The sequence below is a fragment of the Apteryx rowi genome, unplaced genomic scaffold, assembly GCF_003343035.1.
Source record: "Apteryx rowi isolate R43461 unplaced genomic scaffold, aptRow1 scaffold_144, whole genome shotgun sequence".
In the NCBI taxonomy this organism is placed as follows: domain Eukaryota; kingdom Metazoa; phylum Chordata; class Aves; order Apterygiformes; family Apterygidae; genus Apteryx; species Apteryx rowi.
The window spans coordinates 449,596-459,633 of record NW_020447686.1 but is presented as its reverse complement, the minus strand read 5'-3'; positions in this window follow the sequence as shown (position 1 = coordinate 459,633).

Here is a 10,038-nt window from a genome sequence, read left to right as displayed (position 1 = left end):
ATTACAAAGCCATACTATTAAGAGACTGCCTAATCTGAAAAAAGCTGACTTGTAAAAATCTCAGCCCTGGCAGATTTCAGTTCATATTAACTTCCATTTTTTCAGTGGCACTGCACTGTATTCCTTTCCATCCAAATCCTAGACTGGCAAACAAATGTCTCGTTCTGAGCAGTCCAAAGTAACCTTTACAGACCTACCCAGCACATAAGTGTTTATAAATGATCTTCCTCAGAAATATCCTGAGATTTGCCTTGTTAGCAAACTAACACATCAGGTGAGATTCTTTTCACTACAGCCTCTATTTTCTGCTCCTATATGTCTGCGTGGTGATCACACAGTATTTTAAGAGATCCTCCCAGGAAAAGTACTGTAATTTCCAGAGAGAGAAGTTCATGAAGAGAGCCATTATCTTTTCACTAAAACTTTCCAATCATTTCTGTCTCTTGTTGATGTATATAACATGCACTGACTTTTCACCTCTGACCAAGCTTCCTCCCACCAGTCATGACCCAAAGAGACCATATTGTGTTAAGATGTAATCTATGTAAATTTATTACCTTTGGTGGAGTATGGAAAATATAAATCAGAGAATTCCTCTAATTTACAGTGAATTTATTACATAGAATAACTGAGAGACAAGAATTCTTCTACCTAATCTTTCTCACAAATCTTTGACATCCTAACCCCATTGACTGTTATTTGGATTAAGTTTTAAAGTAATCTCAGTTTTGTTAATGATTGGGACATACTGATAAAAATGTTAAAAGCATAGGAAGTAATGGCTGGGCCAGGTCTCAAAGAAAATCTTATTAAAAAAAATCAATAGGAGGGCCACTTGCTCCTGGTGCAGTCTTTCCCCTGAATCATCTAATCACCCCTAACACATCACTTTGCAAAGGGCAATGGGGTCACCTAAGAAAGAGATTGCAAATGAGGGCAAATAACATTATTAAAACAGTTTGTGGATGTGAGCTCACAAAAGTGCCTATTATCGAAGCCCTAGAGTCTATCCATTAGAAAAATGTACCTCTTGATTTCCTTAGCCATTCAGTTTTTGATACTTAGAGACCTTGCCCTTTAGAATGGAAAAGGGATTGTCATTATGGCAGCAGTTGCTACTGTTTTGTTTGCTTTTCTCCCTGATTTTAGTAAACAAAGAGCTTCAAGCTCTTAATCTTTTCATTAGCATGGGTCAGTTTGTATCTACTGATCTTGCAAATCAGGTTCCATTTACAGTCCCACACCAGTGCTAGGAGGACAAAGACTTTTGCATGAAACTAGGAGAGATGTGTAGTATTGTTTTGCTTTTTAATTTTGACCTTTTTTTGTTATTCTTGGAGAAAAAAAAAGTTACCCTATTTTGTGCCATCTTCCCTCTCCTTCCCTCTTTCTTCCTCTTCTGTCTTCCACATGCTGGTCTGATCCCTTGCCTCCTTTTTTCCCATTTTGTGGTGGTTTAATGAAGACCCCATTTCCCTAGTTTGTTCATGAGAGTGTCATGTGGGACAATGGTAAAAGGTTTACTTCTATTGCCTGCCTGCAAAAATGAAGCCACTTATTACACCATCTATTTTGTCACTAGGTCATTAAAGATCTTACGTGGCCATACTGGTCTCTTCCAATACTTGCTATGAATCTCCTGCATCCCCGCAGTTTATCACCAAATCTTCCGTGTCTCTTTTAGGAACTGACAGTTCTCCAGGGCTCCCTTTTCCATTAAAATTCCTTTCCACAAGACTGCATTTGCCAATTCTTTAAGTGAGTTGAAGTCTTCTGTTTTTAGTTCATAATTCCTTCGCTTTCACTCCCATCTCTCCTGAAACTAGAGAGCTCTGCTGATTTGTGATTTTCTTCCACCGGCAGCAGCCTTCCAACCAGTTTTCCCACAGTAACTAGCAGCAAACATAACGCCACCAGGTACGGCTACATACGCCTAATGTCACTGGGCACTCACGGAAACAAAAAGCCACTTATTTCGAGAACTTGAGGGACGGAGTACACTGAGCAGTGTCACTTCCTAAACACTTATCTAGGACAGAGTTCCTGATGCTGCCATGTGTATCCTACTGCAGGTATGTGAATCACCTCCATGTGTCACAGGCCAGCAGCTAACTCCTGCTGGTGTGAGGCTGCCACGTGCAGGGACTGGGCTCGGGAATCAGCTCACAGTGGCTGAAGCAGGGTGCTTACAGCTCTGCACTGAACTTACTATTTTCCAAGCAGGAAAATCCTTTAGGAGCCGGGAACCTGCTCAAACRCTGCAGCTCTGTGCTGTCCCCCACTCCCATAAGCCATAGAATGTAAGTGCCTTGAGGCAGATGCATCCGTGAACTTTAAAGCTGCATCAACGTCCCTATCCCTGAGTCAATGGACTTATTTCATCGGTAACAGGCAGTCAAACATTCAGATGTTGTTACTGATTTTGTGATTCTGATCTTGGATGCCAAAATTGACAACTTCTATCAAGTCAAGGGAAGTGGCATCAGGCTCTCAGCAACATCCGAAGTCACACATAGGTTTGAAGTGAGGGCAACAAAAAAAAAGTCAAAGCATGTGAATTCTGAAATGCACACTTCAAAAAAAACCAAGCAAATAGAATTTCTTGCCCAGTTTTCTCCCAGAAACAGCCACTGTAATTCTCCTTCAGGCTGAAAACTGAGAAAATTATCTTCTAGGTTTACCCATATCATCTTACAGAGTATTTTAAACACAGTAATATAACAATTCACCATAATTTTTCACTTCTAATTGTGAAGTTCTTTTACTTACTTTACTTCTAAGTATAAAGCTCAAAAGAGCTAAGTAAGGTTCTTTTAAGTGTAAAATTCCACCAAACAGAAGGTTGGGTGCATTTAATTACCATTACTGTTTAACTTATATTCTGCTTCTTGCAGCTCTCTGTCCTGCTTTTGCTTTTCTGTGGCCATTTATTACCTTTTTTCCTTTCCTCCCCACTTTCTATTTCAGGCCATCAAGGGGAGAGCAGAGTCCGATTCCCGCAATGAAATGCTTCACCTGTGGAGCCTGCTGTGAGTGAAATTGATAAAGTGCAGCACCAGCCCAGGCAATTTCACTCACAGCAGGCACTTGCAGATGAAGCACTACCATAAAATGGAACAAGGTTACTTACCYGCCACCTTCCAGCACAAATCACCAGCTGATACCTGCTTCTTTCACAGTCTTTTCACCACTTTCCTGCCAGGCACCGGTTGGTCTGACCCCAGCTCAAGAGACGGCAATGAGCTGCGTAAAGGGCCAAACACTGTCTTTGTTAGTGGCAGGTTGAGCCCGAATAAGCGCTCCGAACGTTGAGCGCTTGGCTGAAGCGTAGCCCAGGCGCCGGGCTGCTGGAGGCCTTCCTCGGGCCACCCTCCCACTGGTGTCTCCCTGGAGGGGAGGCCCACGGTCCGTCCTGCCTCCTGGGGCGTCAGTCCCAAGAGCTGCATCCACTGCGAGTGCCTGATAGGACGAAGATGGCTTGTAGCTCCTTCTGTAGCACCTAATGAGGGTACCCGCCTGATTTGTGGCATAATTTAGGACAACTTCTATCTTGTTTTGGCTGGTGATTCCCAGTTCAAGTGCAGCATGGCTTAGTTCCCAAGCGGTGGGGACAACATCACTGTCGCTCCAGCATCACTTTGCCCCAATCACCTTTCCTGTGCTCTTTGAAAATCCCCAGTATTACAGGACAACTTTACGCCAGCTCAGGATTTTTTTATTTTGATAGGAACATGCTCAGAAGCAGGGTCTATGAGCTTTATCAATCCACCTGCTTTTCCCCAGCCGGCACTGAGGGCTGAAATATTTCCCTCAGGCTGGTTAGCATAGGGAGTAGGTATGAGAGAAGCACGGTGATGTAGAGCAGGGAAACTGCACTCTGCCATGTACCCTCTTCTCTAATAGAGAGGGTAAGGGATGAAATTTAAAAGCTCCAGATTTAAGACAAATAAACAAAAACTTTTTTCACATGATTCATAATTTATTTGTCAAGCTAACATACACTATCCCTGAGACCAAAATAATGTGATGTCTAAAAAGGCTTAAACTTTCAGTGTGAACAGTCATGGCTGCAGCTATATCACATTTGATACAACAGGATAAAAGGTACAAAAGATAAACTTTCTCATACTTCAGGGCCTATAACTCCAGTAACCAAAGGGATTAGGGAGAAACTCCCTTTCTTAACAGTGCTTTTTGTGGAGCATTGTATAGRCCTTGTTAGAGGTTGAATACTGGGCAATGGCAGACATCTGGTAGAGCAATTGTTACACCACTAGCGGGGGGAAAAATCATTATGACAAACATGTTTCTATGAGACAAAAAATATCCATCATACCACTTACAAAATTCAAGCACTGAAATTAACACCTAAGCAGCACAATGAAAACCCAACGTATTTCGATGCCTGGCTCCTAATTTGGCACGTAATTCCCAACCGAAAACAATGGAAAAACAGATGTCTGAAAAGGATGCAACTGCCACAAAACCTTTATGAATCTTGTCTATATTTCTACCAGCTACATTCCAAATTGGTTCCTGCTAAACTCTGCAGTCTGTACTCTAATATTCCAGAAGGCTTCCCATAACTTGAATTTCACAAACATTTTTTTTGTGATTTGTTTTATTCACCATGAGGAACTCTACTTGAGTAAAGATTTCTGTCAATGAAAGTGGCTGATCACGTGTGTGTAGGTCTCAACAGGTCACGCCACAGAAGGATACACAGTAAGAATACTTGAGAAATGTGACCGCAGATTAACTGATAATAACCAGATGGTATCTCTGTGTGCCTATTTCCACTTGTAAAACGGAATCAGTTTGATATAGACTATTACAGAAAATTTTTCTTCCAGCTTTTCTCAAAAATCCACTTTAATTCTTGTCAAAGATCCTGAACAGACTGCTTTTGGAGGAAAAAATACGGATTCTTTACCCATTGCATACTCTCTGGACAGCATTCGCTTCTCCCAGCTTCCTTTACTGACTGATTTAGGTCTACTCCAGCATGCTCTAGAACAGGTCAGTACCCAGATTACTTTCATCTGAAGTCTCTCGGGTAACARTAGTGATCAAGGGTGATATATAAGCTTGAGACTACAGTGAAATTATTAACTACTGACCACACAGAGTGCTGAACAGTTAACTAGCTCAATTGATCTGGAGGTTGTTAGAGCTATAAAAAGCAAACATTCCCCTTTGTTTTACCCAGACATTTTCTACTTTCCCYTGTACAAACGTTTGTTTCTTTTCAATTCATATAATTGGTCCTAATGTTAACAAAAATTATATAGTTACACACTGAGGGCCAAACAAATTGGTGTGGCCTGAACCAGAGCTGCTCCAAACATGGGAGGCATGGCCAGGCAGACAGCAATCTTCCCACTGTCTTCTGTGTTGGTTTAAAGTACAACAGAGACACCACAGAAACCCTACAAATAGAAACTGCTGAATGGAGCCATAAATTCAGCTGCTCCCACAGCCATGAACAGCCAAGGCCATTACTGCTCAGACTGTACTAGCTAGTGCCACTTTCCCCCTTTCCCTCCTGGAGGAGTCTGTTTTATGTATGCTGCAAGGCACCACCACATCCCTTTTGGCACCCTTATTTCTCCAAAGACTCTGCTCTGTGGCCTGGGCAAAGGCTGAGCTGAATTTAGCCCTAGCTATATAGTGATGGACTTTCAGCATTTTCTTCTCAGATGTAGTTTAGTAGCAGTCTTCACCTGACAGAGCTCTTCTTTGCCCATTTTATTCAGTCAGTCCTTTCTTTTTTTAATTTGGCAAGTCAGATATCAGACTTGTTGCACATTTCTAGCACTATATGAAATAGTGTGAAAGAAGATATAATCCTCTGCTTCGTATACCAAAAGCTTAAAAGGATTCTGTTAAATATTAATTTGAAGCTGCTCATAAAGAGTCACAGAAGGTGCTGAATCTATTTCCTGAACAAAGATTAAAAAAAAACAGAAGCGCAAGTCATAAAACCAAATAAACTCAGCAATGGCACAATCAGATATGTTTCTATATGCTGCACGCCCAGTCTGAATGATGCAGCAGCTGTTCACTCAGGCAGTGAACTGGATTCTGTTCAAAAGGATAGGCTTTTCCTGGAGTGTTGCTGCTCTGCATCAACCCAAGGGAGCAGCACACCTCATGGGCCACCAAGCCCAAAAGAGTATTCACAGTTGCCAGGCGGCTGCTGCAATGCTCCTAAGCTGCAGCGGGCCAACACACACTCTCTGGAGAACTGTTTCTTGGGAAGGAGAGGGCAAAACCAGCAGGATCTCTGTCCCAGTGCCTCACAGGTGATGCTGCCACTGGGGAAAGCTCATGCCACGCCTCTGCTCCCACGAGTCCCACAGGTGGTCAATAACATGTTCCCATTGCCAAGAAAGCATTAGGTCCACCAAAAGACTGAGGCACTTGATGCGCTCAACTTTCACTTCAGGCATAGAGCTGTAGTGCTCCAGATTCTTGCTCTGCTCTTGTCTTACTGAGGAGCTCCCTCAGTTTTCAGGGTTAAAGCTCCCTCGGTACCTACAAGTTGGCCTCAGATCATTTGCAGAAGTACCTGATACATAACAGAACTGCATTGCTCAAGTCTCCTCATGCCAAAGTACCGTCAATCTTCAAAAAAATTAATCTTTCATCTGTTTCATCTGCAAGTTCTCAGGCACGCTCAGTGTACCAGCTGGGGGCAGGGGGGACATTGTCAGGGGACACCATAGTTAGTACAGCCATCTGGGAGGTGGGAGACTTTAATTCAATTCCCACCTCCACCTGCTCACCCACACCTTTTTTTTTTTTTCAGAAAAATGACCAGACTACCAGTCAAGGAGCTATTTAAGAGGGGGTGTTTCTCTCCAGATGAGGTTCTCCATGAAGTTACTAGTATTGCGCTCATTTATAACACTCTCTCTGTACTTTAGCTGTTAGGGAAACTCATCCACAGGAAGGGAGTACCAATTCTTGCTGCAAATAATGTTTGTATTGTTTGTATTAAACAGTAATTGTACAAAACGTTGAGATGATTATTATCAGTAAACTAGAAGTTAGTTGTTTCCAGTTAAGTGCCCTAAAAGTTATGCAGGAGAGTAATCCTTAATTGTGTGCCTGCACAATCTGCAGCAAGAAATATTTATCTATTCCATGAAAAATGGAACAGCCTCCCTATGGCTTGGCTTCTGAGGCACTGTTATGAAAAACATGGGTTTCAATGCCCTCAGGCAAAGGAGGGAGTATACTGGGAGACCGCACTTGCCCCCAAGATGTAGGATAGAAGGGCCTTTTAAAAGATTGCTTTTACAATGAACTAGATTGAGAGCTGTGAATCCCCAAAAGAAGGAGGCACCTCTTGCAGCCCAGAGTTAAGCAGTAAAAGGTGAGAACAACTGCAATAATGGTAATCAGAACAGTTTCGGATAACAAAAAAGATGACAACATTTTTCAAGGAGTGACACTTTTCCAGCAGTTTCTGATGATACTGTATTTGTCATCTGTATATTTCTTACCTCAAGAATCTCTCAGGAAAAATCTCAGGTTGTTATTTTGCTTTAGCTTCTGTTGATTCATCAGTCTCTGAAACAGTATTTTTTCCTGTGTTTTATTTCATGCTGTCATGCATAATCTTGAAGTCTCTGCTGATAAAACCTGTCGTACTTGTTCTTCTGGTACTAAAATCACACCCACTGAATTGTAACCTATGGCTGTAAAACCCGCAGCAGGGGAATCTAAGAAGGGAAATTCTCAAGAAATTTCCACTGAAGTTGTTGTTCAATTAGAGAAGATGGTTTTTACTCAGACCAAACTTCGATCCCAAGGACCATGGCCTGGGATTTACACTCCCCATGGTTATAGCTGCTCTAAAAGAGTTACTATATTGAACGAATAATGTAGCCTACAAATTGCTTTTCCATATCACCTTTGTAGAGCCAGAGAGAGGGTAGCATCATAGCATACAGCACCATATCCACCGCAAAGCCCTTTGGGCCAGCTGACAGCAGACACGTTGAAATTTCTGAGTCAGCAGGTTGTGTAGTCATGAAGACAGAGCAAGATGAGGGATTTAAGCAGATCACAAAACACCACAGCCCCTACTCATTGCATAGTTTTTGGTGTTCTCAAGGAAGATGAGGATTAAATGGGCAAAGGCTTTTAAATATTCTCACATGCAAAGAAATGGAATTAGGCACACAGAAGTAATTTGCCTGGAATATTAACCTGGGAAATGAGAGATAAGTTTGAACTCCCATGTGGCAGAAAAGTCACTGAACTTGGGTCTTTTACAGCCTGACTACCCTAACCATGAGTAATTTTAAATAAAAAGAGGGCGCTGGAATTTCTTCTCCAGCTGTGCTCTTGGGATATCTATAGGATGAGACAGGTAGGAATGAGACCTAGGAATGAGACAAGTAGATGAATAACTTAAAGTATATATAAAATCTAATAAATATCTAAAATACATATATATGCTAAAATTAACATATTTATGTAAAACTAAAAATGGCTTATGCTATGTAGAAAAAAAAATATAAAATATTTTAAAGAACCTTACCTAAGGCATACATTACATGGCCTAGGTGCTCAGATGCTCGGCACTTTATCTGTCCAGATAACATGCAAATTAACCCACCTACAGTTCCACCCTGCCATATGTAGGCTGCCCTCAGTAGCAGGCATCTCATTTATTGCTGTCTCGGGCACCTTTACATTGCAGAGTACATTCTAGACACACTTTTAGACTGCCCTGTCCATCTCCTACAAACTAGTAGCAAAACCTTAGCTGCCTATGGACCCTGGGTATGTATAAGTTGGGTAAACATTAAGCTTATCCCTTCTTCCCCAAAGTCCTGTAGTAAACAGAAGAAACGAGCACAAAGCTATTCTAAGAAATAAGCAAATTATGGGAAATGTTGCAGCATTTACAAATACAGTTTTTTTATTAGAGGCCACTGTTCAGAGTTTCTAAAGCTGCACAAATATTCCAGACAGATGGGACATATCAGGAAGTAGGGAAACATAAAACAAGGATCTTTGCTGTGGACTTCTTTCAGAACAATGAGCACTGTCCACTCTCCTACGTTATCAAAACAATATACTTTTCATTCCTGCCACTTCCCTAGGGCTTTGTTGTTGTTTCTGTGGTTTTTTGGTAGATTGGGTCATATGAAAGCAGCAATCAGTAATACACAGGAAATACAGCCCATGGTTGTTCTGACTGTTAAACAGTAATGGATGTTCACCATAGAGAACATTATGTATGTATCTTCTTGGCTTCATCTAGCTAGTGACAGATCTTGCCTTCCGTTCAGTTTGAAAAGTAGAAGAGCTGTCCATAGCAAAAATCTTGAGAATTAAAAAATGTTAAAAAAGTTGAACTGATGCAAAGCCAGTGCAGTCTGACTGGAAGGGGGACAGTCCCAAGAGCGCTCCACCTAACCGGGGTGCGGGGCCTCACAGCCCCGCGTCCCTCCGAAACGCGGCACCCCGCGGCTGAGGGCGCTGGGGGAAGCTGAGGGGGGACCCCCCGGGCGCCCGGCCGGCAAACCGCCGCCGCACACCACCTGCATCTTCTCGCTCCTCGCTGAGCTTCTCTCCCATCGGTCCTTGACGGACGACAGTCATCCCCACGTCCCCCCGCTCGGCTTGTTTTCCGCCCACCCCTCCCGTGGGAAAGCGGCGCTAACCGACCCGGGCCCCCGGGGACACCCGCCGGCCAGCGAGGCCTCCAGAGTCGGCCGCGACCGTTGGGCCGGCCGCAACCGTTGGGCCGTTGAGGACGATCCCGCCGCGGGGGGAGAGGTTCCCCGCTGCCATGGCAACCGCGGGGGAGGGAGGGGAGATAACGACGAGCTACCCCGGAAGCGAACGCGCAGGGCGGGGTTCTCTGCGCGTGGCCCTTCCCCCTTTGCCCTCGTCAGGAGCCCCGCGCTGGGTGACGTGTCGCCAGCGCGAGAAGCCGGAAGTAGCCGCCGTCAAGGGGGGGGAAAGACCAAGCAGCGACCGTCGCGGGCGCGCGCGTGTCTGTGTGCGCGAGAC